This window comes from Marmota marmota, unplaced genomic scaffold (assembly GCF_001458135.2).
Source record: "Marmota marmota marmota unplaced genomic scaffold, marMar, whole genome shotgun sequence".
In the NCBI taxonomy this organism is placed as follows: Eukaryota; Metazoa; Chordata; class Mammalia; order Rodentia; family Sciuridae; genus Marmota; species Marmota marmota.
This window is the reverse complement of record NW_026000102.1, coordinates 3455832-3483345: the sequence shown is the minus strand read 5'-3', so window position 1 is coordinate 3483345 and position 27514 is coordinate 3455832. Positions and strand designations below refer to the sequence as shown.

At 51.6% G+C, this 27514-nt stretch overlaps 1 long non-coding RNA gene across 1 annotated transcript; it reads right to left on the bottom strand.

Annotated features, from left to right (window-relative positions):
* Positions 1-5289: 5289 nt before the first annotated feature.
* On the bottom strand, positions 5290-6485 carry LOC125610778. Its single transcript, XR_007340791.1, has 2 exons — positions 5996-6485; positions 5290-5737 (listed from the first exon to the last, which is right to left on the bottom strand). It is a non-coding gene; the product is annotated as an uncharacterized LOC125610778 (long non-coding RNA).
* Positions 6486-27514: the final 21029 nt, after the last annotated feature.

Here is a 27514-nt window from a genome sequence, read left to right as displayed (position 1 = left end):
TGCGCCTTTCTCCTCCTTTCTCTGGAATGATTCGGGAATCCTGTCCAAAGGTGTCAAGGTCATAAGTGCCTATCAACGTCAGACTGACTGTGTGCTCTCTTTTGAGCTAAGCAGGGAGATTGGAAACTTGGATCTTTTATGTAAACCATCCGCTTCAAATAAAACTTATCTCCAGGCCAAATATGCCTTTCAGCCACAGAACTTTTCCCCAAACCAGTATTATACTGGGAAACGCATTTTTTAAATGTTCTGGGAAATGCATTTTGTATCTTTTTTTGTGTGTGTGTACACAATACCTCTATTTTATTTATTTATTTTTATGTGGTGCTGAAGATCGAACCCAGAGCCTTGCACAGGCTAGGGGAGCGCTCTACAGCTGAGCCATAGCCCCGGGAAATGCATTTTTAAAACATTCTCTCCTCTCTCAACCTTCTGTCTTGCTGTCTCATCCTCACAGATGATACAGAAGTCACCAAGTTTGCCTTGACTTCTGCTACCAAAAAAATCACCCACCCTTGCGCCATCCTGCCTTCTTTGCCATCTGCTCAGCAAAGCTTCCTAGAAGGAGCCCTGTTCCTCCTGCCCCAGGGCCTTTGCATGTGCTTTTACTCTGCCCAGAAGGCTCTCTGCCCCACCCCACTCCTTCCCAGTCTCAGGTCCTCAGGGCTGCCTCAAACCTCTCCTTAACTGTGTACCTCTCCTTCACAGGTGTCATTCTTTAGGTCACTCTGTATCTTTGTTTATTTTCTGTCCCCCCAACAAGACGAATGCAAGCAGGGCCAATGTCTGTGATCCTCCACAGTGATTGCTACTCAAACAGTGAGTATAATCTGCACAGTCAAGATCAGGAGCCGTCTTGGAGGGGCTGGAGGGCCGCCTCGAGCTGCAGAGCGGTGCCCTTGGAGAGAAGTTCCCATAAGTGATGAAGTAGAAAGGGAGCGTCAGCGCCGTGGGAGGTGGTAGCTGCCTGGAGAGACCACATCCAGCCAGGCCTGGGGACCGCCCTTGAGATCTGGGTCACCCTCTCCTTTCCACCACCATCTCCTGGGCAAAACCTCTGCCAGCTCTTTGGTGACCATTCAAAAGTCATCCAATCATGTCCCTTCCACTGTGGCTCCACAAAAGCACCCAGAACTGCCTAACAATCTAAATCAAGCTGTACTGCCACCCTGCTCACAGCTCAGCACGACTCACCTTCCCAGCCAAGAGGGCCCGTCCCTCCGGGTCTGGGCTGCCCCAGGCCACCCGGCCCTGACTGCCCCTCCCCAGCCCTCTGTCCCAGCCGCACTGGCTACTTTGAGGAACCTCAGACTGGCCAAGCTCGTCCCCACTCTGGGCTGGTTCCCTCCACTGGGAAAAGGCTTCCCCAGGTCCCCCGTGGCTGTCCCTTCTCCCACCAGGCCGGGGAGGCACAGGATCACTGCGGGAAGAGCGGATCACGACGAATCATTGTCAAGGCAAGAAACTGGGGTAGCAGTGGTGGGAAACAGAATGTTCCCCTGCGAGGGTCTGTCTGGCCCATGGTGGCATCGCTGGGTGCGGCTCCCAGACTCACCTTGGCCTCTTGCAGTGACTGAGAGCTACTCACGGCTCAGCAGACACAGGAAATGACAAAAAGGGCCACCAAAGTGACTGTCTGCCATGATCCGATGATGGGGCACTGTGTAGTTCCCAGAAGCTCATTTAAGAATCCCCGATTCACGACCTCGCCTCACACTTGTTAAGCACACACGAACGGGCCAGGCAGGCGTGTAAGAAGCAACAACCACCAGAACCTATGTTGGCCTGCGGATGGGGCGAGCCGTGGAAAGCAGTCAGTAGCGAGATGTGGCTTTCAGTTCTATTTCCTGCTCCCCGCCAAGTCCTGGCCTTGGTAAAATATGAAAATGAAAAACGAAAAGAGGTGGGGGTGGAAAATGACCATGATAATATCTGTTACTTGTTTCCTCTCCCTGGTGACTGGTCCTGCTGGGTGCAGGACCACCAGCTGGAACTACATTTCCCAGCCTCCCTTGCAACTTCAGGGTTATCTGGCCAGGTTCTGGCAAGGTGAGGAGCCGTGCAGCCTCCTGGGAGGGTCTTAAATCTTGAGCATGATCCCCTTAGTTACTTTCTCTCCTCCTCCAGGGCTGCTTAATGGGGACCTACCTTCAATCACAGGGAGGAGCAGAAGTCCCTGGAAGTTGACAGGGAACAGGAGCTTCCTGGCCAGCCCACACCCTCCAGCTGTTACAGGAAGTGGGGAATGAATGGCTATCTCAGTTGGGATTGCATTCAGGGCCTCAGGGATGTCAGCATTGCCTTTAACACAAGTGCCATCAGGAAAGCTTGTCCCAGGGCTGACATTTGAATTGTGCCTTCAAGGAACAGTTGAACTTCTCCTGGGGAAAGGGGGAGAGTTGCAAATCCCTGGGAAAGGCCGGAAGCTCTGTCACGTGCCCAGATTCCTGGCTCACACCACCCCTACCCAACACCACCACTCAGACCCTGTGGATCTGAACCCACAGGGCAGGAGCCAAGGAAGAGGAAATTTTATTTAGTGCCCCCATCATCCTCATGACCAGCAAGACTGCTAAATGCTGGGCTGGACCCTCTGACTGTTGGTGGAAGATACAGGATCAGAGCTGGGAACACCAGATTGAGCTAAAAGTAAATAGCTTTGGAATTTGACTGTAACACTGGTAACGTCACCGTAACAGCAATGGGCTGCTTCTTTTCTTTGGGGAGACAGATGACACAAATTCTTTTAAAATTTCAATAAAAGGTATAACCTTTTTTCCAGAAAGTGCTCCCCTGCCCCCACATTTGAATACATTTCAAGGGTCCCGATAATCTGTTCTCTGGAGCTCAGGGGAAGGAACTCCAGGGCAGGGATTTCAATGGAGCAGGATCTGCTCAGGTCAGAGGAGACCCTCATGAAAGCAAGGGGACTGAATGGGCCAACCAGGCTCCAGGGAGCAAGTTCAGGCGAAGGAGCCGCTCTCAAGAGAAGATGGAAGCCCAGACTGGGTAGAGCTCAAGGCCTTGGAAGAGATGGGTGGGGTACAGGGCAAGTGACCAATGAAGGGGACAGAATTCAAGGCTGAGGGAGGTGTCCTGCTCTCTCAGAGGTTTCAGGTTGTGTTTGGGGCGGGGTGTGTTCAGTTCTTTGAGTGGTGAGTTCATAGCGGCAAGTGAAAGGACCTTGAGGAATTCCAGTGCTAGTTCCTGGAAAGCCACGGAAACCCAGGTGCAGGGCCGTGGGTGGCAGGCCTCCTCCAGGGAGAGGCTGAAAAGAGACGGGAAGCAAGACCTGACCCTGACGGAACCCACCTCAGAGGAGCAAAGAGGAGCCCTTGAAAGAGGACAACGGAAAAGAGAGACAGAGACAGCAGCACCAGGAGCAGAAGGTCGAGCCAATGAGCCCAGAGAGGTCATTGAATTGGGCACCTCAGGGAAATCTCTAAAAGAGTCTTTTCCTAACTCTGCAATGCATACCTTTGTTAGTAAAAACACAACTGAGAAGTTAGGAATATGAGCATGACGCCTGCAATTCTTGTGTATACAGCCACCCCTCTTTATCGACGGGGACTGGTTCTGGGACCCCTCCATCTGAGGATACCAAAGCCTGAGATGCTCAAGCCATTTGCATAAAGTGGTGTAGGAGGTGCACAAACCTACGCAATCCTCCTGCACACTTTAAACCTTCAGACGGCCTCTCAGACATTATACAGGTGAATGTTGCTTATACCATGGTCGACCTGTATTGGTTAGGGAATAATGACATGCACATTTAGTAGAGATGAAATTTTTTTCCTGAATATCTTGTATCTATCTGCAGGTGTCTGAATCCACAGCAGAGTCCATGGATGCCCACGCATTTGGATGTAGTTAGAGTGGCAAAGGCAGTGTGGCATATGCTCTTGGGAGGAGAAAAAGCACAAAGGTCCTGACAGCGTTCTTTTTTTGGGGGGTGGGGGTGGTTCTGAGATTGAACCCAGGGTGGCTTTGCCACTGAGCTCCATTCCAACCCTTTTTATTCTTTTATTTTGAGATAACATCTCATTTGGTTGCTTAGGACCTCACTAAAGTCCTGAGGCTGGTCTCAAACTTGCACTTCTCTGTGTTCTTGGTTTAAATTTTAAGTTTGAAATGATGTAAATGCAAAAATCTCCCACTTTTAAAAAGACGACGTTGAGGAGAGTGGCAGGACCGAGTGGGGCGACCTGGAGGCCCACGCTTTGGAGAAGTTGGAGGGCGAAGAGGAGGAAGAGGTAGGCGCGGATAACATGAGGGAGGGGATATTTGTAGAGATACCTGGAGGAGTGGGTGCTTGGACGAGCTTGGGGGCAGAAACGACTTTCCCTGGGAAGAAAGGCAGGGAAAGAGAGGGTAAGAAGTGGGAGGGAGGAGATAGGGATATAGCTCAATTGGTAGAGTGCCTGCCTCACAGCAGGGCCCTGGGCTCAATCCCCAGCACCACAAAAAAACCAAGCCGGAGGGGAAGTCCAAGCAGGTTGAAATTGTAGGCTCCCGCCCAGAGGTGAGCCTTGCAGTGATAGGGGGATGCTCTCCGGAGTGAAGGCAAAGGAGGTGGGAAGGAGGGACATTTACCCCTTGCTGAGAAGGGGCTCCAGCAAAGGCCGGGCGGCTAGACACCTCCGCCTCCCCCCCCCCCGCCACAGGAACCCATTGCCTTTTTAAGGTACCCGTGGGGCGGTGAGTCAGGACTGCTGGAGCGCAGCGAGCACTGGCCCGCCCCGAGCACCACGCCCACACCGCGCCCCGCCCACGCCCGCTGCCCCGCCCCAGCACCACGCCCACACCGCGCCCCGCCCATGCTCGCTGCCCCGCCCCGAGCACCACGCCCACGCCGGACCCCGAGGCGAGACCGCAGGGAGGCGCGGGCGCAGGAAGTGGGCTCTGCGCGCGGGTCCATTCGTTTCCGTTGAGCCAGGCGTCTTCCCGCGTTTATCAAAGTTATTTTTACGCGTTGGGAAGTTTTCAAGTGAGCACTTGTGCGGTGGCACCTCCTTCCTGTCGCGCGGGTGCCTTGAAGACTTTTACAGGCCTATTTATAGCCCGCGTTTATTTTTACTCGGGACTTGGGCCTTCGCCTGCGCTAGACCGCGCCGCGGACGGGTGCGGGGGCCAGGGGCAGCAAAACGGGGCTGTGGCCACCGTCCTCTCCCGCAGTGCATTTTGGTCGCAGCAGAACCTGCTGCTCTTGTGTCCCCCCTTCCAGCTGCAAAACCCCAAGTATGGGGGACCCGGGTGAGGCGAGGGGGAGCGAAACCCCGAGTGATCTCGATAAGTTACATTTTAGTGTAACGTTTTTAAAAATTCAGATTAATGCAAACACTCATTCTGAACAAAATATCAAAAATTTGCATGAGACACATGGGTGACAGAGAAGGCAAGCAGCCGGTTAATTGCCGTCCCCATCAGACCCCACCGCTACACAGGCCCAGGCCGGAAGGGCCAGTGGGTGGTGTCCATTATTGAGGGCATAGCTTAGAAAAATAGGTTCACCTAGGAGTTGACCTAGACTGCCCTTGCCTTGCCCTTTGATGGACAGGAGGGGACCCCGGGTCCTGACACCAGGTCTGGGCAGCTGAGACACTTGGGGCTGTCAAAAATTAGTGGTGGAAAGGATTTTAACCCATCCCCAAGAATTTGCAGTTTAGGGCCGGGGGTGCAGCGCCGTGGTACAGCATTTGCCTAGCCATGTGCTAGGCCCTGGTTTCCAAACCCAGCACTGCAAAAAAAGAGAGAGAGAGAGATTTAAAATTGCAGTTGAGACACATTTACACACACCGGGCATTGCCCCTTCTGCTCTATTTCCCAATGGCTCCTGTCTAGCTGTGGTTCCTACCACCATTTTCAAGAAAGACACTTGGGATTTACAGACAATGGAAGTCTAGAATCCCGGCCTCAGACCACTTTACTCCCCCTCTGTGGGCAGAGCCCCGTCGGTAGACTTTGGTGGAAAAGCATGATTCAGATTTTGACTCACCCTTAAGGTCAGGCAGAGACATGGCCTTCGACTTGTCTCTTCGGGTCTCAGTGCAGTGACATGGAATCCCACAGCCTGTGGCATTGAGAAGGACTTGGAGCCACCCCAGGAGGGCCCATGAGGGACCACTCCCTCTCTTCCAACTGTGGCATTTGATGGGACTTCTCTCTGCCTCAGAAACCTTTTGTGTGAGTGTGTGTACACACTGACTCTCCCCTAGCCGCATGTATTAGCCACAGTGAGTTACACAAGTCTCCCAGAGGTTGCCCAGAGAGGGCAGAGCTCCCAGTCCTAGAAGACAATTCTGGCAAAACCCCTGGATTCATGTTTGAGTGTTCATTGCCATGTGTCTGGCCTGCTGGGGCCCGATGGAGCCTGTGAGGGTCATTTTGGGGACTCTCAGCCACAAGGCACAACTCAACACTGAGTACACCCATCTTGGTTTTCTTACATTTGCCAGAGTGGCTCAACGCTCTGTCTGTCCTGTGAGTCTTTGGGGCCTTTTGAACTTATTTTCCAGTTATTCCGAGAGTCCGCGGCGGGTGCCTGGCACGCCTCTTTCTGCTCTGTGCTGAAACACCCCCTTGCTAGCAGGATCCCTCAAAAGAAAGGAACTGAGTACGACACCCCTCCGTCTGGTTTTCCTTTCACCCTTTCTGGAAAATGGGTCCGTGGGTGGGAGGGGATGGATCACAAGCCATAATAAAAGATTCTCAGCCTAGGGTGACAGGCTGGGCTCTGCCACTTCACAAGCACCCGAGGGCACCCTATCAGGGTGGACCTATCAGGAGGACAGGTGGAGAGGCGTTGAAAGAGAGGGTTGGGCAGAAAGGACTCATTGTCAGGAGGACCAAGAGCTCCCAGCCAGGCCCCACTCAGCCTGGACGCCTCCCACCGGCCTCTGCCTGGGAACCCGGGACCTGCCCACCTCCGCAAGCAGCCAGCCTCAGGTGGTCAGTCCCCTCCTCCTTCCCTCCTGCCCTGGAGGAGGATCAGGGCCACCTCAGGCAGCTGGACCCTTGCTGAGAGCTGCCTCCTTGTGCTGGCCCTGGGCGTCATCTAAGGTACTGACCCATCCCGACGCGTGGGCAAGGTGGACTCCTGCTGAACCTGGACTCTACCTGGGCTGCTTAGAACAATGTTTTCTCCTCTTGGGGTTGTTCCTTTATGTTTTATTAATGTAGAGTGTTCCTTGTTGAGCAGCAGATGTCATAAAACTCTTCAAAAGGCAAAAGTGCTCTCAGAGGGACAGCAGGTCTGCGCTCTACCTGGCCTACTGCAAGGATCTCTGTGATTTCAGCCTCATTTGCTCAGGCGGGTAATGAAGTTAATTCCACGTTATTGCTTTTACACTTCAGGAGATGGGATGGGTCTGCTCGAGAGGCCATGTTGCAGACACTGGGCTTTGTGAAGGAGGCATTCCAAACCAGCTCCCTCCTGGTGTCCTAGACCAGAGAGTGTTGGGGCTGCAGGAAGGGGCCAGGCCTGGGGCCACGCTCGCTGCCAGCGATTCACTTCTGTGGCTGTGTCTTATGCAGCCTTCAAGGGCGGAGGCCTGGGTGTTGGGGATACACCTGCTGGTGAGAGCCAGTCAGGGACCCTGGGACTGAGTCCCCAGACAGGCTGTGGAGGCTGGGGTGGGCGGGGAAAGCCCCTCAAGGGCAGGGAGCCTCATTTCCTCCATCAGAGCACTCAAGGAATGGCTTTTTAGGAAACCTAGAAATGAGAGATTCTTCCTCTTACACCTCTTACCACCTTCCCCGATAATGACAGCCACATGATTTATTTATACACGTACAAATCATCATGTATTTCAACCTTGCTAGTTTGAAGTGTGGAATAATTTACCTTTCTGTTGTATAAAGGGTTTCACGGAGCAAGAAAGATCAGAGGGAAGCACTTAATTTATGTAAGAGAAAAGCATGTTTGTCGGGATTTCAGAAGCCCTCGCGTGTACGTCAGCGATGATCCAAAGGGCCTTTCCCGGTTGGTTCCCTAATAGACCCCGGTGCCAGGAGGGGCTGATTCTGCTTCCTCGAGCAGGGGTTCTCATACACTTCTAAGGAAGAACCACTAAATGTCTTTAAAAACATTAAAGGGGACCAGAATATGCCCCCCTAAAACATTCCCCCAGGGCAGAAGGATTAGTTTAAGCTGAAGGCAACTGAGAGAAAGCCTGCACATCAACAGGGGAGAAGCCTCCTACCAGGACGGCGCTGGAGCTTCTGCACCAACCTTAGGATAGCCCTGGCTTTCATCAGCTCCCTCACGGGGTATCCTCCCGTATTTACTGCTCCTGGAGCCCACACTCCTTTCCTCTCCCCTTATCACTTCTCCACAGTTCATCTCTCTTTGTTAAAACAATATATGAGCCCTCCCCCTGGCCCAGTTCAACCACATCTTTGAGTCTTGGTTTCTTTTCTGTGAAGGCCTCTGAGCATATAAAAATTGAAATAAATATGGAGGCTTTTTCTCTGGCTAATCTGTCTCCCTCCGTCTCCTTCACATACCCCAGGGACAGAACATAAGAGGATGGAGGAAGGCTGTCTTTGCTCTGCTATGGTGTTCTTTAACTAGAATAAAGATCAGAGCTCCTGTAATCTAATCTGATCTATAAGATTTTGTCATAGCCTATGTAAATAGGTTGAGGGGAAAACATTCAATTTATTATCATGATCATTACCACCAGTAGATCCAAACCTTTAGGTTGTTTTGTTCTTACAGTGCTCGAACCCGGAGCCGGGCACAGGCTGGGCAAGAGCTCTGGCAAGGCGCACGCCCCAGTGCCTGAAGAATTCTTTCTAGACCATTCTGAAATGTCTCCAGCACCCGCTAGGATATCCATTTCCCGAGTCTAGAGTCAAACAGCTGAGAGACGTTTCCCAACTGCAGTGGTTGGCAAGTTTCAAACAACCCACTTGGAGTTTCCTCCCTCGGAGGGTCTTCCCAGGGGATCACTGCCTGGCCACTGCGCTGATCCATGCTGAGGGCCAGGCCCTTACTCCTGACCCAGCAGAAGAAGATCTGCGAGTGTAGGAAGAGAGCAGCTCGGCTCCCTGGGTGGGGTCGGGTGGCCAGCCCCCAGGGAGGCCCTCACCATCGCCTCATCCTCCCTCCTCCTTACCAGGGACACCGTGCCCAGAGCCCAGGCCACTTCACACCTCGTGCACCTGGAGGAGCAGAACCCCTGGGATTCCATGCTAGCCTGGACCCAGGATGACAGTCCCCCGGACCAACAGTGACCGTGGATGAGGAGAACTACAATGTCAGCTGTTTCCAGGTCCTACGAGAAGGCACACCAGCTCAGGACCAGTGTGGGCTTCTCCGAGAGGAGGAAGAGTTCCCGGAAAGGGCTTGTTCATTAGTGGGACAGTATCTGGAGTTGTAGGCGCTGAGAGGTGGGGAGGAAGGAGACAGAATGGGGAGAGCCCGGGAGCCAGCACGGTGGATGCTACGGAGAGTGGGGAAACCAGCTCTCTCAGATCTGGGTCATTCTGAGCCCAGGACCAGATGAAAGAGAGCAGAGGACTGCCACAGAAGAGAGTCTAGCTGCTCCCGGGAGCTGATGAAAACGTGAGACCTCTGGGCTCCTAGCTGTCTTCTGGAGGAAATCTTCCAAGCCAACAGCATTGTATCCGTGGAGGAGGGGAAAAACCTCCTCTACTCACTTAGGTTCAGTGATGGGGGTGTGCAAATTAGACTGAGAAAAGACAGAGTAGCAGGTGAAAAGGCATGTAAATTTTATTTGATGTTAACCGAGGGTTAAGGGAGTCAAAGTCAGAGTCAGATGAGGGTGGGGTGCCAGAAAGGAAGAGGGCCAGTTTGAAACTGCATCTTCAGAGAAGCAGGTCCACAGAACTTTCCCTAGGAGAAGGAAATGAGTCATGGGACTGGGTGCTCCCCACATCGCCCTGGAGATGTGTCGACTTCCTGGAGTGCCCTACCCACCCCACGCCCCCACACACCGTCCGCTGGATTCTGTCCCTGCAGTGGCCACTGAACGTGTGGTGTCTCGAGGAGGAGCGGAACAGGAGGGCAGCAGGCGTGCAGGATGAGGGAGGCCGAGGAGCAAGCACTTGCAGTTTCTAGAAGGAATTTCTTGCTGCTGTGTGGAAACTGGATTGTGTGGGCTTCTGAGGAAATCTTGTCGGCCTTTCGAGCTATTTTTTGTGGCAAAATGACTACTCCTTGAGAACGGCCACCTTGCAGAGGGGCTGCTAGCCGAGCAGCAAGGATCCAGGCCTGGGATTAAGGCCACGGTGACCTCAGGGCTCTCGATGTCGCTAACGGACAGGCTCGGTGTGTTTATTGGGGGGATTTCAAAAAGCATCCAAGGGGCTGGGGCTGGGGCTCAGCAGTGGAGCGCTCACCTAGCAAGTGTGAGGGCCTGGGTTCATCCTCAGCACCACATGGAAGATATTTAAATAAAGGGACTGTGTCCCCAGGTTCCCCGAAGAATAATCTCAGGAGAGAAAGCACAGCAGGAGGGAAAGCTTAAAACCCTCAGGGACAGGAGAAGGCCTGTGTGCACCACCTAAAGCCCAGGACGGAGCTGGGGATGGAGCCCGGGAGGGCCGAGGTTTCTGCTGGCTTTGCCGTGGCACACCTGCCCCCACACACCTGAACAGGTGGCACCGTGGGTATCATGGCGGTGCTTGATCAAGGCAGAGGGCGCGGCTTTCCTCCTAGAGGACTTCTGCCCCTCCCGTGGGCTTTCAAGTGGTTCGAGAAGGGAGCCCAGGACCCAGCACCCGGGATCTCTGCTTTATGAATGGGTGGAGGAGTCTCCAGGGAAGGGATCTGGGGCTGGCTGGTGACACAAGGAGGGGGCCACAGGGCAGAGTCCTAGGGCCCAGCTGGGCATGGGGGCAGCAGTCATCTCCAGCAGGAGAGGAGAATTGGGTCTCTACCAACACTTGAGGAGCAACCAGGTTTAAGAGCAGGGACTCGTTTTGTCTGCACTCACAGTCTGGTCTGTAGTTTAAGGAAGATCTGCATCCTTGACCATGGGATTTTTATTATGCTGGTTCTAAATTATGTTCAAATGGGGGGGGATTTTTTATTAAAATATAGATAAATGAATCCAGTCACTGGACACATGTTTCTAGGGCTCCTACAGTGCACTGGGCATTAGCCCACAGAGTAAAGAGCCACAGATAGAACTCCTGGGTCCCTGGGGAGTTTGGGATGGAAACCTTTAGTTCCCTCATAAGTGTTGGTTAGCTTTCTGCTACTATCACAAAATACCTGAGATAATCAATTTGTAAAGAGAAAAGGTTTGCCCTGGCTCATGGTTTCAGTCTGTGGTTCCCGGGCCCCATAGCCTTTGGGCTGTTGTGAGGCTACACGTCATGTGGGAGGGAGGACTGTGGAGGAGCAAAGCTGTTCACTTCCTGGCCAGGAAAGAGAGGAAGAGGAGAGGTCTGGGGTCCCACATTCCCCGGAGGCCCTCCCACAATGACCTAAAGGCCTCCCACCAGGCCCCACCTCTTAAATATTCCTCACCCTCTCTCTGGAGCCAAGCTGGGGAGCCAGCCCTTAATGCCTGGGCCTCTGGGGGCGTTTAGGTCCCCACACAGCACTTCCATTGAGCACATTCACCTTTATCTGGGAAGTGCCCGTCGGGGATGGTTCCATGGCTCCCTGTCAGTTGCTGGAGTGCAGAAGAGGGGACTGAATTAGTTTGTGTCACAAGAGAGATGAACCGTGGTCTCCAGCCTTTAGCAAACCACCAGAAAGCTGGACAGGTGCGTCACGGTCCCTTGTCACTGTCCCTCTCACTCCGGGAAAACTTCCCCTTCTGTCCTAAGGAAAGCACCGCCCTGGGTTTCCCGCTGGGGACCCGCCCGAGGAGAGGAGGGGGCGGGACCGGAGGCTGCAGGCCCAGGCCCTCAGGGCTCCGTCCCTCCAGCCTCCAGGTGTCTCCCGGAAGCCCAGGCCGGAGTCTGTGCCACAGGAAGCAGCAAAACCCAAACCAAAACCACATGATGCAATTCCTAGCCTGGGCGCCGGCCATCACCACCCCATCCCGTCACGCCGCCTCCTCCTCCACCGGCTCTTGTTAGCGGCTGCTGCTCCTTCCGGAGGAGTGTAGAGGCTCCTCGGTGCAGACCGGAGCTGGGCTGGGGCTGCGTGGGGTAGATTGGCCCTGCCCCCGCCCCCAGGGGTGGAGAGGGTCCGCGGGATTCCCTGAGGGCAAAGGACGGAAATCAGCTAAGTAAAGGGTGGACTGGCTGGGCCGGGAGACAGCCTCTTCCCAGCATAATCTGTCCCAATTGTTTTGTTGTAAATTCTACTGCCACAGAGTTCAAGGGTCAAATTCCAGAGGGGAGGGTCTGATTGACAGCTCCAGCTCCACCTCTGGGAAGGTGGGCATTGACCCACACCAGGCAAGGGGACAGGTCATTCCTCCAAGGACAATCTCTTCTGTTCTGGTGGGGACATAATATCCTGGTGGCCACCAAGGAGGAAAGGAGGGGATGTCCTGTTCGGGGTGGGGAAGGGGCGTGGGGGCGAATCTGAGCCTGCGCAGAGGTGGGGCTAGTCCCGCAAATGCAAAGTGGGCAGCTGGGCTTGGAGAGAGACACCTTGAGGACCCCTGAGACGGACAGCTGGGCAAGACGCGATCCAGGGCCAGGTGTTTCCAGGTGCACCGGGAAGGGGTCAGTCTCAGGCTGTTCCCCAGATGGGGTCACCTATAAGCAACAGGGACCTCTTTCTTACACTCCTGGAGGTTGGGAAGTCCAAGGTGGAGGGACCTTCTCTAAGGAGGGCTTCTTGTTCTGTCATCCCATGGTGGATGGCGACAGGGCCAAAGAGCATGCGCGCACATGAGGACAGAAGAGGACCAGACACATCCCTCCATCACGGGTGGGTGTGGGGGTGTCTTCTCCCACAGACAGATGAGCCCCCCCTCAGCGGGCAGCGTTTATCTGTCTTTAGGAGAAGACACCCCCACACCCACCGGTGACTTTATCCCCACCCCTCAAAGCCATTGCATTAAGAATTAAGTTTCCAATCCATGACTGTTAGGGGACACGTTCAAATCATAACAGCACAGAAAGATCTTTAAAAAGAAAATAGCATGAGCTGACTTTCATTTAAAGGTTGGCCTTGGCTGCAGAGTAGAAAAGTAAGTTAGGGGTGCAGCCAAGAGAGCAGGTGCGCTTCGTGGGCTAGTGGGACTGGGTTGTGCCTGGGGTTGGGCCAGCACGGGGCAGGCTGAGGAGGCAGGTTACTGCAGGAAGGAGGAAATGGGTATCGCCAATGGAGACAGACTGACCGTCAGTGGAAGGAAGAGCAGCAGCCACCATGGGTCCAAGTCCAGGAGCCAGGCTGTCCTTGGCAGTGGGGAGGAGCCCAGGGTACCAGGCACCCAGGCAGGCAGCCCCAGGGACAGGAAGGAGCAGCAGATGCTGGGACCAGATAAGCCATTGGGTCCAAAGTCTACAAGACTGTGACAGGAAAAAGAGGAGACAGGTCCACAGGGAAAGCCCTAGAAGACAGGGCCAGCTGTCCACCTCAGGGATGCCTTCTCCCCAGAGGGAGGAGGAGGCAGGGGCCTGAGGATCTTGATGAAGCAATTCAGAGCCTGTGTGAGCCTCCTTCAGTGAAGAGCTGGGTGGGGGTCTGGAAAACAGTCCGTAACCAGGAATTCTGCCGTTTAGCTGCAGCCACACTTGCAAGGTGCAGGGGGCATTGGTAACAGTGGATAACAGGCTAATCAGCAGATAAGGATCCCGCCTCCTGTGAGCAGGGAAAGTGGTGAGGGCATCCAGGCAGTGGTGTGCTGTGCAGATCTGTGTGCATGGATCTCGAATAACGTCTAAGATACTTTATTTGAAAAAAAAATCATAGAATGGTACGCATGGTGTGAGCTATTTTTGTGTAGAGAAAAACAATAGCATAAAAATGTGAGCTTGTATGAACATTGAAATTTTTACAAGGAAAGAAAATGTTAATAGTGGGCCAGGTGCTGTGGCACATGCCCATAATCCCAGCGACTTGAGAGGCTGAGAGAGGAGATTGAAAATTCAAGGCCAGCCTCAGCAACTTGGCAAGAATCTCAGCAACTTAGTGAGACCCTGTCTCAAGAAAATAAAAAAAGGACTGGGGATGTGGCTCAGTGGTAAAAAGCACTGCTGGGCTCAATCGCCAGTACTTAAAAAAATAATAATAATAATGTTAGCAGTGTCTGCATGTGAAGAGCATGGCTTGGCTAGGACCAGGAAGGGGCATTTCTACCCTTTTACCTATTTGATTTCTGCTTCTATGATCCTATCTAACTTGTATAATTAAAATATCAATTAGTCAATTTTTTTTCAAAACCAGAGCAAATGCCATACTTTGTCATTGCCAAAAAATCCACAGCAAACACAGACTTAAAGATTAAATGGATGGGGCTGGGGATGTGGCTCAAGTGGTAGCGCGCTCGCCTGGCATGCGTGCGGCCTGGGTTCGATCCTCAGCACCACATACAAACAAAGATGTTGTGTCTGCCAAATACTAAAAATAAATAAATAAATATTAAGATTAAATGGAAAACATTCCCTCAATGCCGGGCACCAGCCAACGGTGCTCATCATCACCATGTCACATAGCCCCAGGGTCCGGAGCTGACTGGTGCACTGAGCCCAAAGCAAGAAGCAAAGGCCCAGGAAGCAAAGGAAACCGTCATGCTGCCATGGTTCACAGACAACACAGCCCTCTGCAGAGAAGTCCAGGAGCATTCTGGAACTAACGCACTCTGGGAACGAAGAGACCTGGTCGTGGTTGCTGGACTTCAGACAGATGTATACAATCCAAGTGCATTCCTACACAGGCACAGTGACATCATTTTTAAACTACCATTTACAAGAACAAGAAAATCTATGTAAACAGAATGAACATAAAAAAGACTTGGAAGACTTTTGTAAGAAAAATTATAAAACTAGTTACAAGACTGTTGTTTATAAATTATGTAACTTTTTTTGCAGCACTGGGAGATGCAACCCAAGGCCTGGTGCATGCAGGTAAGTGCTCTACCCTGAGCTACAGCCCCGGCCCACAAAATTTACGAAGTTGTTTAAGATGTAGGTGTTAAAACATAAAAGACAGAAAGCTGTACACCATCTTCATGTCTAGAAATATTCAATGTTTTATAAAGATATCAGTACGTCCTATATGAGTGTTTAAATTCAACATAATATCACCCAAAAGCCCAAAGGGTTTTTGAGAAATGGACACGTTGATCCTGAAGTTTAGATGAGAGAGCCAACAGCACAAACTAGGAAGAGCATTTGAAGAAAGACACCAAGGAAGTAGAGGAGCATGCCTCCTAGATACCAAGGATTACCATAGAGTCACAGAAATCAAGATGCGCAGCCTTGGTACAGAAACAGAGCCCAAGTAAATGTACACCCGCTTTTACCTGATGTGACAGACACAGCATCAATTATGGACACAAGGATAGACTGGTTGATAATGGGTGCCAGACAAGTGGTTATGCACGTGGAAAAAAGAAATTAGATCCCTACTTTGTACTTCATGAATTCCAAGTGAATTAAAAGTAAAGCAACATTTGAAAGCATCTGGAAGATAAGTTAGGAGGAACAGTAAGAAAGTTTTCATTATCCATAGCATGGAAAGTAAAAACCACAAATAAAAAAACTGGCAATTTATTAAAATCTAAAACTTGTGTCAATCAAACAAGAACAACGATGAAAACCAAAGGATCATACAAAGCACAAACTGGGTTTTCTCCAATCTGTGCAGTTCATAATTAACAGACGATTCACATCTGGAATCTACGAAGAACTCCTACAAGTTAATTAAAGAGAACCCAAAACGGAATTGGGCAAAAGCTACAGAGTTCACGAAGAGGAAGCCCAAATGACCCATGCATAAGAAACTCAGTTTCAAAATAATAGAGAGATGCACCTCGAAGCCACAGTGAGGCACGATTTCACACCCATCACGTTGGGGGAAGAGTTGGGTCGGCAAGAGCAGAGGCCTGACCCTTGGGAGGGCCATTAGCAACAGTAAGGCCGAAGGTGTGCCTTCGTCATAGCAGCAATGCCACGTCCTGGAGACTCCCTCGCCCAGGGACCGGAGGAGGCTGACAAAGCAATATTCTACCCATCTGTTTTTGTACTAGCAAAAATTTGAGAATGACCTAAATCAAGGTCAGCAAGCCAGGACGGAATCCTGTCACTGCCCGAGTTTGTAATAAAGTTTCATTGGGGGCAGGCCACGCCCATTTCTTGCCTATTGTCCAATTGGAACGTGACCACGCCCATCTGTTTGCATACTGTCCAATTGGAACACGGCCTCACCCATCTATTTGCATACCGCCCTCGCTACTTTCCTACTATAGTAGTTGAGCCGAGAACTTAAATCAGAGACGGGATGGACCCCCAAAGCAAAGCTACTCACAGTCTAAGGGTCTGAGGATGTGGCTCAGTAGTACAGTGCTTGCCTAGCAAGTGTGAGGCTCTGAGTTCCATCCCCAGCAGAGAAAAAAATAAATAAGATTAACTAATTAGTTAAGATATATACAGTCTGGCTGTGCTATGGCTTGAATAATTTCCCCAAAGTTCATTTGTTAGAAACTTAGGCCCCAAATTCAGGCGTTGATGGTATCTGGAAGTGGAACCTCACTGCCACCTTGATCTTGGACTTCCAGGAATAAATTTCTGTTCTTGGTCAATTGTCCAGTCTGTGGCATTATATTATAGAATATAATGTAGTGGAAACATGGAAACATTTTGCTGACCTCTGATCTAAATACACCCTGGAGAATGTAGATAAATAAATGCTGGTGCCTTTTTAAAAGGCAGATACTAAGAAGCAGTAAAAACAGAGAGCCATAGCTACATGTATTGGACATGGATAAATCTCAAACATATGATATTATAAAAAGCAAGTTACAAACGAGACAGCATGAGGCCATTCCATAAGTTGTGAAGTTTGAATACCTGTGTAAAATGATGTGCACCTTTATGGATATGAGTGTTTGCAGCAATAGAATTAAAATGTACATGGAAATACCAAATTCTGGAAAGTCATTCCCACTGGGAAACAAGGGACTAGCTTCTGGGATCAGGGAAGGGGTACACCTGGGGCTTTAATTATCTTCAACATTTTATTTATTTAAATGACATAACCTGCAAATATGGAGAAATGTTTAAAAGCTGGGTGGTCACCCATGTATGTTCACTCTAATTGTTTCCTGTATTTTTCAATGTGCTGGAAACATTTTTTAATTTGAAAAACCAAGGCTCTGGTGCCAGATCTCCCAGTCTGGCTGTATCACGGGATAAGTTTCCTCTTCTGTCTTCCACAACTGCAGACAGTCTCTTCTCACCTTTAGAAGACTGAGGTTCCCCTAGAGGGTCTACACTACCCCCACATCCCTTCCAATGTCAAAATTCAGTAATATGGATAAACTGATGTGGATAAACAGCATGTGGCAGATCCACACGATGGGATGTTATTTGAAATAAAGAAATGAAGTCTGACCTTGCTACAACAGTGGTGGACCTTGCTACAACAGTGGTGGCCCTGGGTAGCACAGTCCAAGAGTTCCCCGGTATGGGCCCCAAATTCAGGTCCAAAGACCCCCATGAATGCCTGAACCTGGATGGGACTGAACCCTACATATACACTGTGGGTTTTCTTATGCATACACACTCGTGATAAAGTTTAATTTATAAATTAGGCACAGAAAGGGATTAAGAACAACCAATGATGAAAGAGAGCAATTCTAACAATGTAATGGAATGAAAGGATATGAATGTGCCTTTTTCTCTCTCCCTCTCTCAAATATTTTATTGGACTTTTTTAAAGAGATGGTGCTCACTATGTTGCCCAAAAGGGCTTCTAATGCCCAGGCTCCAGCAATCCTCCTGTCTCAGGCTCCAAAGAAGCTGGTGGTACATGCCACCATGCCCAGCTTGTACTGTGTCTTAAGCCTGCGGTTGACCCAGGGTGACTGCAACCACAGGTAGGGTGTGGAACGATGGTGACTGAAAAAAGCCAGACACTCAGGCCCCACAGCACAGGATTCCATTTACACGAAACGTCCAGGATGGGGCAGGTGTGCAGAAAGTGCAAGCAGTGTGGTAGTTCCCCGGGGCTGGTGGCGATGGGAGGGTGGGAGGCCCGATGGCTAAGTGGGGCAGAGGGTTCTCTGCAAGATGAAAATGTTCTAAAGCCAATTGTGGTGGTGGTCGCACAGCTCTGAGTATATTAAAAATCCCTTTACATGAGTGAGCTGTTCATTGTATGAATTGTATCTCAACATAACTGCTAAAAATAAAAGCTTCCGTTTAAAAATAACTTGGCAAAGTGTATTCATTCTGTGAATATTCACTTTGCAGCAGCAGGGTCAGTAACGGATGCAGCCGCCAGCACAAACTTCTTAAAAGCTCAGGTTAAGCCTTTCAGAAGAGCGAGGGCAGCCGGCTAGACAAGTTGGGTGTTGCTAAGGAACAGCGGCTACACTGAGGTGGCCTTTTCAACTGCACAGATTTGGATGTGGAAGAGAGAGAGAGGATTCCAGTTCCCCCAGGGCAAGTTGATGGAGGGAAGGAGGAGGAGAAGGGTCCTGCCCACTGAAGGGACCAGGTAGTCCTCTACAACTGAAGGCAGAGGAAGCAAAATTCTGCTGGTGGCTGGCACTGCCACTCAGAGGAAGGAGCAGCAGGAAGCGGGGTGGCCACAGAGGACTGGGTTTGGGGCGTCCTCCGTTCCTCACATGAGGACACAGCAGCTTTGGCTGTCTTCACCTGAGAGAATTTTCTCCCAACTGTAACAGTGACTTGGTGCCGGATATTATCAATTTTATGGCCTCTCCTTGGGTGTAACAACTGGAAAGTCTCTCGGAAAACCTCGGCTGGGAATCTGGCAGCGCTTGGCGTCCATCCTCCTGCTGCGGGACTGGGAGGTGATGGAGAGCTCGCAAATAATTGCATGATTTCTGCAATAAAGCCTGATACATCCACAATAAAAGTTAATGATTAGGTCCCGGCTTTCAGACGTTTCACAAGAGTCTAGACTGAAAACGCCAAAGAGATCTTTGTGTTTCCTCTGTAGATTCCACCTCTGGGGCTTTAAAGTGAATTCGGTGCCAGCCTGAAGCTGTTGGCTGGTTTGTTATCAGGTTTTTCTTTGGTCAATCAAACAGCCCCTGTTAGAAAGGCTCTGTTAGGACTCTGGGGCGGGTCTGGGCTGTGGACCGTCTTGAACATTCAAAAGCTACAGCACTGAAACTAACGGCTTAGGCAGGACACTCTGGGAACCAGAAAACAGCCCTCTTTCTCTGAGGGGTTTGACTTCTCCTCTCCTTCTCTAAGCCCGATAAATACCTCCTTTTAAACGCCCTGCGCGTCAAGCTTTTCATTTCATGGAAGAGGGAACCAAAGCTCAGAAAGATCAAATGACCTGTGCAAGGTCATGGCCCCTGGGGAGTGGGCGCACTGGGGACTGATTTAGGACTTCACATGGCCATGTAAGACCAAGAACTCTCCTAGTCAAAAAGAGCACTCCAGTGGGTCACTCACCAAGCCCCCAGACTGAGGGGCGTCCCAGAGGCCCTTCTGAAGAGGCGACATTGGAGCTGAGATGGGATCAGGAGGCAGCCCGGTGAGCGGGAGCTGAGACAAGGAGACTGGGCTGTCCATGTCCGACAGAAAGCCACCAGGGCTCTAAGAGAGACAGTGACAGGCTGGACTTCCCGCTGGCAAAGCCTCCTTGGCTGAGTGGCCAGGTGGAGATGGGGACCGAGGGGGGACTGTGGAGGCTTCTGCAGGGTCCAGGTGGGGGTCCAGGGAAGCTGGAGAGCAGAGCACAGACTCAGGGCCCTCAGGCTGGGGCTGGTGGAGCCTGGCCACCCTGCCCAGGGGGTATGCAGAGCAGCAAGTGGTCTGGGGTCCTGGGTGGCCTCTTTCCTCCTCAGAGAGAGTTTCTGAGTCAATCATAGCCAGCGGGGGCTCTGCTCAGCTTTTCAGATTGGAACCCATAGGAGGGGACATATTTGACATCAAGACCAGACTAGAGGACAGAATGCTTAAGTGTTGTATTATAGTATTTTCTGTTTAGTTTACAATCAACAGTGAGAATACCATCACCCTCCGCGGGTCCTTCTGAAGTTCTCCCCTCCTCCCTGACAGCCAAACCTGCGGGGACTCAGAGGACTCTGGACAACAGGTCCCGGGGGGCCCTTGTTCCTTAGGTCTAGATTTTTCATTATTCTAAATCCATTTGCTACAGCAAATAAAATAAAATATGTATATCTACCCCAAACTTTCATGAAGCCAAGAACTATTAATGGACCTCCCCCGCAGTGTCCCTCTGCTTCCCGACCTGGGCCCTGCCCCACCCCAGCAGCCCACTCAATCTTTTTGGCTGCTTCTTGCCCCCCTGCCCAGGGGCCTCTTGGCCACCCTTCTGTCCTAGAGGTACACACACCAGTGTGGCCCATTCACCCTCAGAAGGGTGGGTCCAGAGGCTGGCTTTGGGCCACTTGGGGTAGGATTCTGGGATCCCACAGAACCAAAGTCCAAGCTAGAAGTGCAGCCTGGGCTCCTTGACCCGTAGCATGGAAAAGGGTCAGAGTGGCCCAGGAAGGCATGACAGCCAGGGCAGGGTCCAGCCTGGGAGGTCCATCCAGCCCGTAGGTCCCCCCCCCACCCACTGTCCTCTATGATGAGAGGGACAGGTCAGAAACTGCCTTAGCCTTATTGGAAAGCTTGAAATTGTTGCGTTCATAACTGTCACAGCTGGATGTCTGACATTCAGATGTAAAAGCCTGCTGCTGAGATCAAAGGGAAGGCCAGGAGGCCGGCTCTGTCTCCGGCAGCCCTTATCAGCTCCCGGGATGCCTGAACCCTCAGCCCAGTAGAGAGAGTGAGTGACAATGTGACAATAGGAAGAAGATAAAAATCCACCCCACCCTCTGCTCCCGCATCAGACCCGTCTTGTCTCTTGTCCGCGTGCAGGATGCCAAATGCTGACACCACACATTTGCAAAAAAAAGTTTATTCCCAAAATGGCCAGGGGCGGAGATGGGAGGACGGGTCTCAAGTCCGTCTGTTGGAGGCTGGGGCGGGGCCTCACCGGCGGAGGTGGGCTTGGAGGTTGGTTCTGCGCATGCGCCCGGGCCCTCAGAATTGTGACCTGGGGATGGAGCCCAGGGCCTCGCTGTGCAGGGCGAGGGCTCTGCCGCTGAGCTGCTTCCCCAGCCCCTGAGGTGTGGTCTACACCAGGGACAGTGGTGATTTTTAAAGTCAACCAGCAGCAGGCAGCTAAGGGCTGCTGGAGTGGGTCGGTGCGGAGGGCTTGCCTGGGTTCCCTGGGCTTTGCCACCTCGAGGTGGATGACCGCGGCTCTGGCCTTTCCCCGAGTGTGTCTGCTCGCCTACTCCGTGTGTCCAAGTGGGTGTTTTGCAGGCCTCATTAGCATATTCCCTACGTTTTGTTGCGTCCATCCCCTGAATACATCTGAGCATCTGCACACATTAAATCTTCTTCTAAGGCTGAACCATGAAAATGTTTTAAATTGTTGTTGGTTTTTTTTATGGAGGGGCCGTGGGGGAGGTTTAGTAGTGGGGATTGAACCCAGGGTTGCATAACCACCTCCCCAGATTTTTTTTTTTTCTGTTTTGAGACAGGGTCTTTCTACGTTGCTGAGGCTGGTCTCCAATTTGTGATCTTCCTGCCTCCACCTCTGCAGTCACTGGGATCGCAGGCATGCACCACCGCACCTGGCTTAAGGTCTTGATAAAGATTTCCAAATTGCACTCTGGACCATAGTGAGAGGATTCTCCACATCCACAAGTGCGGATTGGGATCAATGATGCTCGGGCAATGATGGTCGGGACCAGAGTGCTGAGGGGACTGATGGTGTCTGGGGCCCAGGGAAGGTTCCGCTCAGGAAGCCAAGGCACGCTGTGCTAAGAGAAGGAAGAACTAAAGATGGCGAGGGGTGGAGCTCGAGGTAGAGGACACCCTTACCTTATCAGGCAGTTACCTGGGGCAGGTAAGGCCCCAAGCCTGGGAGGAGCTGGTGTCCAGGGACATGGGGTCATGATCGGAAATGTGAAGGTCAAGGGGTAAAGGGAGCCCAGGTGGAGTGCAGGGATAAGGGAGTCCAGACAAAGGTGGGGGCATCCGGATGTACAGAGATGCAGCAAGGAGTGTTCATGTCACCCTTCTGGACCCCACGTTTCAGCTGTGGAGAAGTCAGCCAGCCGAGGTCGAGGCTTGTGGCTCAGGGTGGTCTTCTTCCACTCTAAGTTCTGTGACTTACTTTCTTCCTTTTATCTACCCACCCCATACTGGATATGAGCCCTGGGGCATTTACAACTGAGTCCTTTTTATATTTTATTTTGAGACAGGGTCTCTATAAGTTGCTCAGGCTGGCCTCACATTTGCTATCCTCCTTCATTGGCCTCCCGAGTCTCTGGGAGTACAGCTGAGCGGTACTGCACTCAGCCGAAGTTCTGCTGTTTTCTTGGAAGAATTAACTCATCACCCACCATCCTGGTGGTTGCCTTGATTGGTTCATTCATCCCCCATCCATTTATTCCACAAATATTCATCGAGCCCCCAGAGATGTGCAAGTTTTGCTCTGAGCTGCTGGGGCCAAAGCAGTGAGTAAAGTCAACCGAGTCTGGCCCTCGGGGACAGGAGAGACTGGCAGAGAGCAAATGTGCAAATACATCAGCTAATCTTAGATTCAGCAAGGCCCTAAGGGTGATTAAAGAGGAAAGAGTGTGAGTACTGCTGCCAGAGCCTTGTGCACGAGGTGGCTGGGAAGCTGGGTCCCGTGGGCCCTGTAGTTTGAGATCGGGTCTGTCCCCCCTCAGGGCAACGGGAAATCACAGAGTATTTTCAGCCAGGAAGCTCCCCCTTGGACTTGGGGTTGGGAAAGGTCTCCTGGCTTCTTCTGCTGAGCACAGTGGAATGGGCAGCAGAGGGGGCCCTGGAGATGACCAGAGGCTATTGGGGTGATCTAGGCAGCAAGCCAGGCCTCCTGGTAAGGGGTGGAGGCATGGACAGATGAATGTGTTCAAGAAGAACAATCAGCAAGATCTGTTGAAGGATGGGGAGGGAGGGAGCGCAGGGGAGGGAGGGAGCCAGGCTGTGGCCCCAGGTCCTGGCCAGCAGGGCTAAGGAGGGCGCCATCTATTGAGAAAAGAACCCTCGCGGCCAGCTCTGGGGCAGACCTGGAGTTCTCTGGCACGTGGGTGCCTGTGGAAAGGCAGAGGAGAATGGGAGACGCGGCTGTTTCAGGGGTGAGACAGCGTCTTGAGATGCACTGGACACTGGGGGTGAGGGAGAGGGGGGTGGCGGTGCCGGGCCTGGTACCCCCAGACAGCGGCACTGATTTATGGCAGATACATGTCCCCACCTGTCCTCTGCCTTTTACTTTTGTTTTGGATGAGGACAATTTAGCTCACCTTTAAGAAAACCGTTTTCCCTGCATATTTGACTAACGCTAAAGTAGGACACACTTAGGTCCCAGGAATCTGCAGCTAGGTTGAAGCAATATCCTCAAAGTAAATTCTTCAGTTTCCTCAGACATAATCCAGAGCCAAAGCTGGGCTCACACTTCTTCAAACACCAGGGGAGCCTGGGTTTGCTGGTGATGGACTCCCACGCCGTCACCATCCCCAGATCTTTCTATTTCTGGTGGGACTGAGAGCAGTTTCCATCTAGATGTCGACACTGTTACCTAAGAGCTGTGCCAACTGCTTGAATCACTTTTTTAAACAATCACCAAACAACAATTTCTGTTGTTCCCAGTACAGCTCTGAGCCACAAAAATTAATTACATCACCTAGGAAATTAGCCCTGTGTTTTGCATCCAAAGGTCAATGTTCACACTGAGAAGTGGCTTAGTGCTTTCCAACACAGGGCTCAGCACATAAATATTTATCACACAGAGGACAGGAACTCATTGTACGGGGCGTGTTTACCTTATCAGGCAGTTACCTGGGGCAAAGAGTCCACCGTCTGCTTCCTGTCCCAATTTCTCTTGCCCAAGACCTTGGGCAATTGTTTATTTGACAGAGTGTTCTGTCCCATGCCTTCTCTTCTGGGAATCAAAGTATGGGATGCTGAACAAACAGATCACCTGCCCCCGCATACCTGATTCCTGGAGATGGGCGCATTCTAGGCGCCTGCTAGAGAGATCCAACATTAGTTACAACAGAGAAAACAACAGGGACCACGAGTTTCTCCATCCGTGACTTTTGCTCGCCTTGGTTAGTGTTTCTAATGTTTATGGGACCATTTTATCCAGCTTTGGACAGTGAAAATGAAATGCTGTAAGGGGGGACCCGTGAACAATGGTCACAGGCATGATTTGTGGCAAAAACACAGGCTTCTCTTTTATTCTTTTTTCTGTGTCTGTGCAATGTGAATGTTAGAGAAACATTGGCCAAGTTGGCAGGAACCTGGCCGCATATTGATTTTGGCCGCTCTTAACTTTTATTTCGCAAAGTCTCATTCTAACTAGCTCAGGTCATTGTTACATAAGGAAGCCCGGCCGGGCTGTGCGCCAGTTCAGCTCAGCATTTTCTACCTCCTCACAACGATGCCAGCAATGAATTTCTGAACCTTCAGAACAGAAATCTCAGGTTAGGGAACAGCTGACAGGCTAGGAACCTCTGTCCACAAACTAATTTTCAAGGGATCAGAACATATTTTTAATCTCTTATTTGAGCCTCTTCTACTTGCAAAGTTACCAGTTCTAAAAGTTTTCTGGCAACTCTGCCTTGTTATACTCTAACTTGAATTTAATTCTGCGTGTATTTATATATCATAATTTAATGCATATGTTTTGCATTTAATTTCTTAGACCTTTTGCTTCTCCTCTTTTTGAATTGCTTGCTATCCTTTGCACAACCCCTTCCCCCCCACCACCATTTTTTTTTTTTTTTTAGTTCTGGGGACTGAACCCAGGGGCCTGTTACCACTGAACCACACCCCCAGCCCGTTCTATTTTTATTTTGAGACAGGGTCTTGCTAAGTTGCCGAGGCTGTCTTTGAACCTGCGATCCTCCTGCCTCAGCCTCTGGAGTGGCTGGAATTACAGGCATTCACCACCAGGAACGGCTGCAAGATCCTTTTTGCTGTATTTTATGAATTTTTGACCACAGCAAGCTATTGAGCCAATGCCTCCATTGCAACAGTCCCCTCTAACTGTGTGAAACTGATACAATAGAGTTTCTTATCCTAATTGGAATTCGTATTTCAATGCCACATTTCCCTAATTCAAGTTGTCCGCCTCGAAATGAGTTTGGGGGCTTCACAATCCCTACACACGTGGGAAACGCAGGAAGGTCACTATGCAGAGCATAGCATGGAGTTCTGGGCAGGTCGATCCTGCAACTCGGGACCCCCACTGTGCTGGTTCTATGCTCGGGACCCCCACTGTGCTGGTTCTATGCTGGGTACATCGTGAGGCTTCGGTGCAGAGGTCTGTGCCTCGGGCCAAAGATTTCCAGGCATTCTCTTTTTTTTTTTTTTGGTGCTGGGGATTGAACCCAGGGACTTGTGCATGTGAGGCAAGCACTTTGCCAACTGAGCTATATCCCCAGCCCCCAGGCATTCTCTTTTAAACAGTAGGTTCGACAGGAAGAGATGTCCCATCAATCACCAGCACCTCAGTGTAAATTGGTTTACAGGATTGCTCAAGGTCACCAAGCCAGAGGGTGGTGTCAGAGTTCCCACCCAGGCAGTCGGGCTCCGCATGTTCCAGAAGGCGGTCTCCCCACCACGTCATTGTTTGGGGAGGAGGGCACGTTCATTCCAATCGCCCTGCCATTCCCCAAACATGCTTGGAATTACTTTCTTGGGATTTGATAAAAAATTCGAGGAATCTCTTTTGAACGCAGTAAGCAGTGAGGAGAGTGCTCATGGATACTTCTGTCCCGTGGCCCGTCTCCTCATTTGGGAAATGTATTTCACAAGGGTGCCTCTGGCTCTGGCCATCATGACCTGGAGGAGTCCACCCAGCCACAGCACTTCCGCCGGTGGGGAGCGTGGCTTCTGCGCTCTTCTCCCTGGACGTTCAGACTTGCCTGGCCTCCCGGGCAGGGTGGCCGCGTGGATTATGTGAAATGGCAAAGGATAGAGCACAAGGTGGATTGGGATGCGAGTTGTCCTTTTACGTCACCCGGTGACACTCGAGGGAAACCGGAACAGCCCTCTGGCCACACTTGCTTTTACTTGCTTTGACCACAGGTTTCAGAGCTAAGCAGAATGGTCCCACCCACTTTGCTGTAGATGACACCTCTGATGTGGGTGTCACCGTGGTAACGGTTGCCTTGATGGTTTTCCGGGAACTTAAGGCAACTCAAACCAGTTGAAACCACGGCTCCTTCACTTGGGTGGGCTGGAGTCCCAGGGTCCAGCAGGTGACCTTCTCATGCCAGGAGCTCCCAACCTGCTCTCTCAGAGCACCCAGCGTGGCCACTTTCTGGACTCTCTTGGGAGCCCTGAGGTTAGATTGCACAAGCACAGACCACCAGGGGCTTCTCTCTCTGTCTCCAGTCACCTCTCCCACACCTCAGTCGGTTTCTGTACCCAATAAACCTTCTCCCTGGGAGGCGGTTAGGCACAGGGCTCCTACTGCCTCACGTTTGGCCGCCTGGTGAATAAACTCTTTTGCAGAACTGGAGGCTTTGACGATTGGCGTCCTGCAGGCGAGCAACACAGGCCTTGGTGCATAAAGTCCTCACTGCAGCCTGTGTTGCCCCCTCAAGTCCAGTTAACAAACGTGGACTGAACGTCCACTCTGCCTAGGCTCTGTTTCTGGAGACACAGGGGTGCACGGGTCCCACACTCAGGGAGTGCATTGTGGTGAGAGGTGGACGTGGAGACACGTCAACTGGACACAGGAAAAGCACCGCCAAAGAAATCTGGGCAGAGCCAGCAGCCAAAAGTCCAGCAGCTCACCACCTAGGGCAAGGGATGCTGAGCCTAAAGGACACTGTTCGGGGTTGAATTCTGCACCCCCCAGAGATACATCCAAGTCCCAACCCTGGGGCCATGAATGTGACCTTGTTTGGAAAGAGGGTGCTGCAGACGTAGTTCCTCATGGTGAGGTCACACCAGGCCCTTAATCTAGTCTCGCGGGGCCCTTACAAGAAGAGACGCCTGCAGAAAAGAAGGCCACGTAAAGAGGGAGGCAGTTCCACCAGGTCTCCAGGCCCAGGGCGCCAACCGCGCCAGAGGCTGGAAGAGACGGGAGGATCCTCCAAAGATGTCAGGAGGAGCCAGCCTCAGACTTCAGTCCCCAGACGTGAGACTAACGAAGCTCCCTTGTCTTAGGCCACCGAGTGTGTGGTACTTCGCATGGCGGCCACGGAAAGCCCTACCCACACAGGAGCAGCCCTGGGAAGGGGAGAAAAGGGTCCCGGCCAAAGGGTCAGTATTTGCAGTGGGGAAGAAAGACCTTAGCAAGGGAAGGGATGGAAGCAAAGCCCACAGGGTCCAGCCCATCTTCCCCCTGGAGCCTGGACAGGGGCCG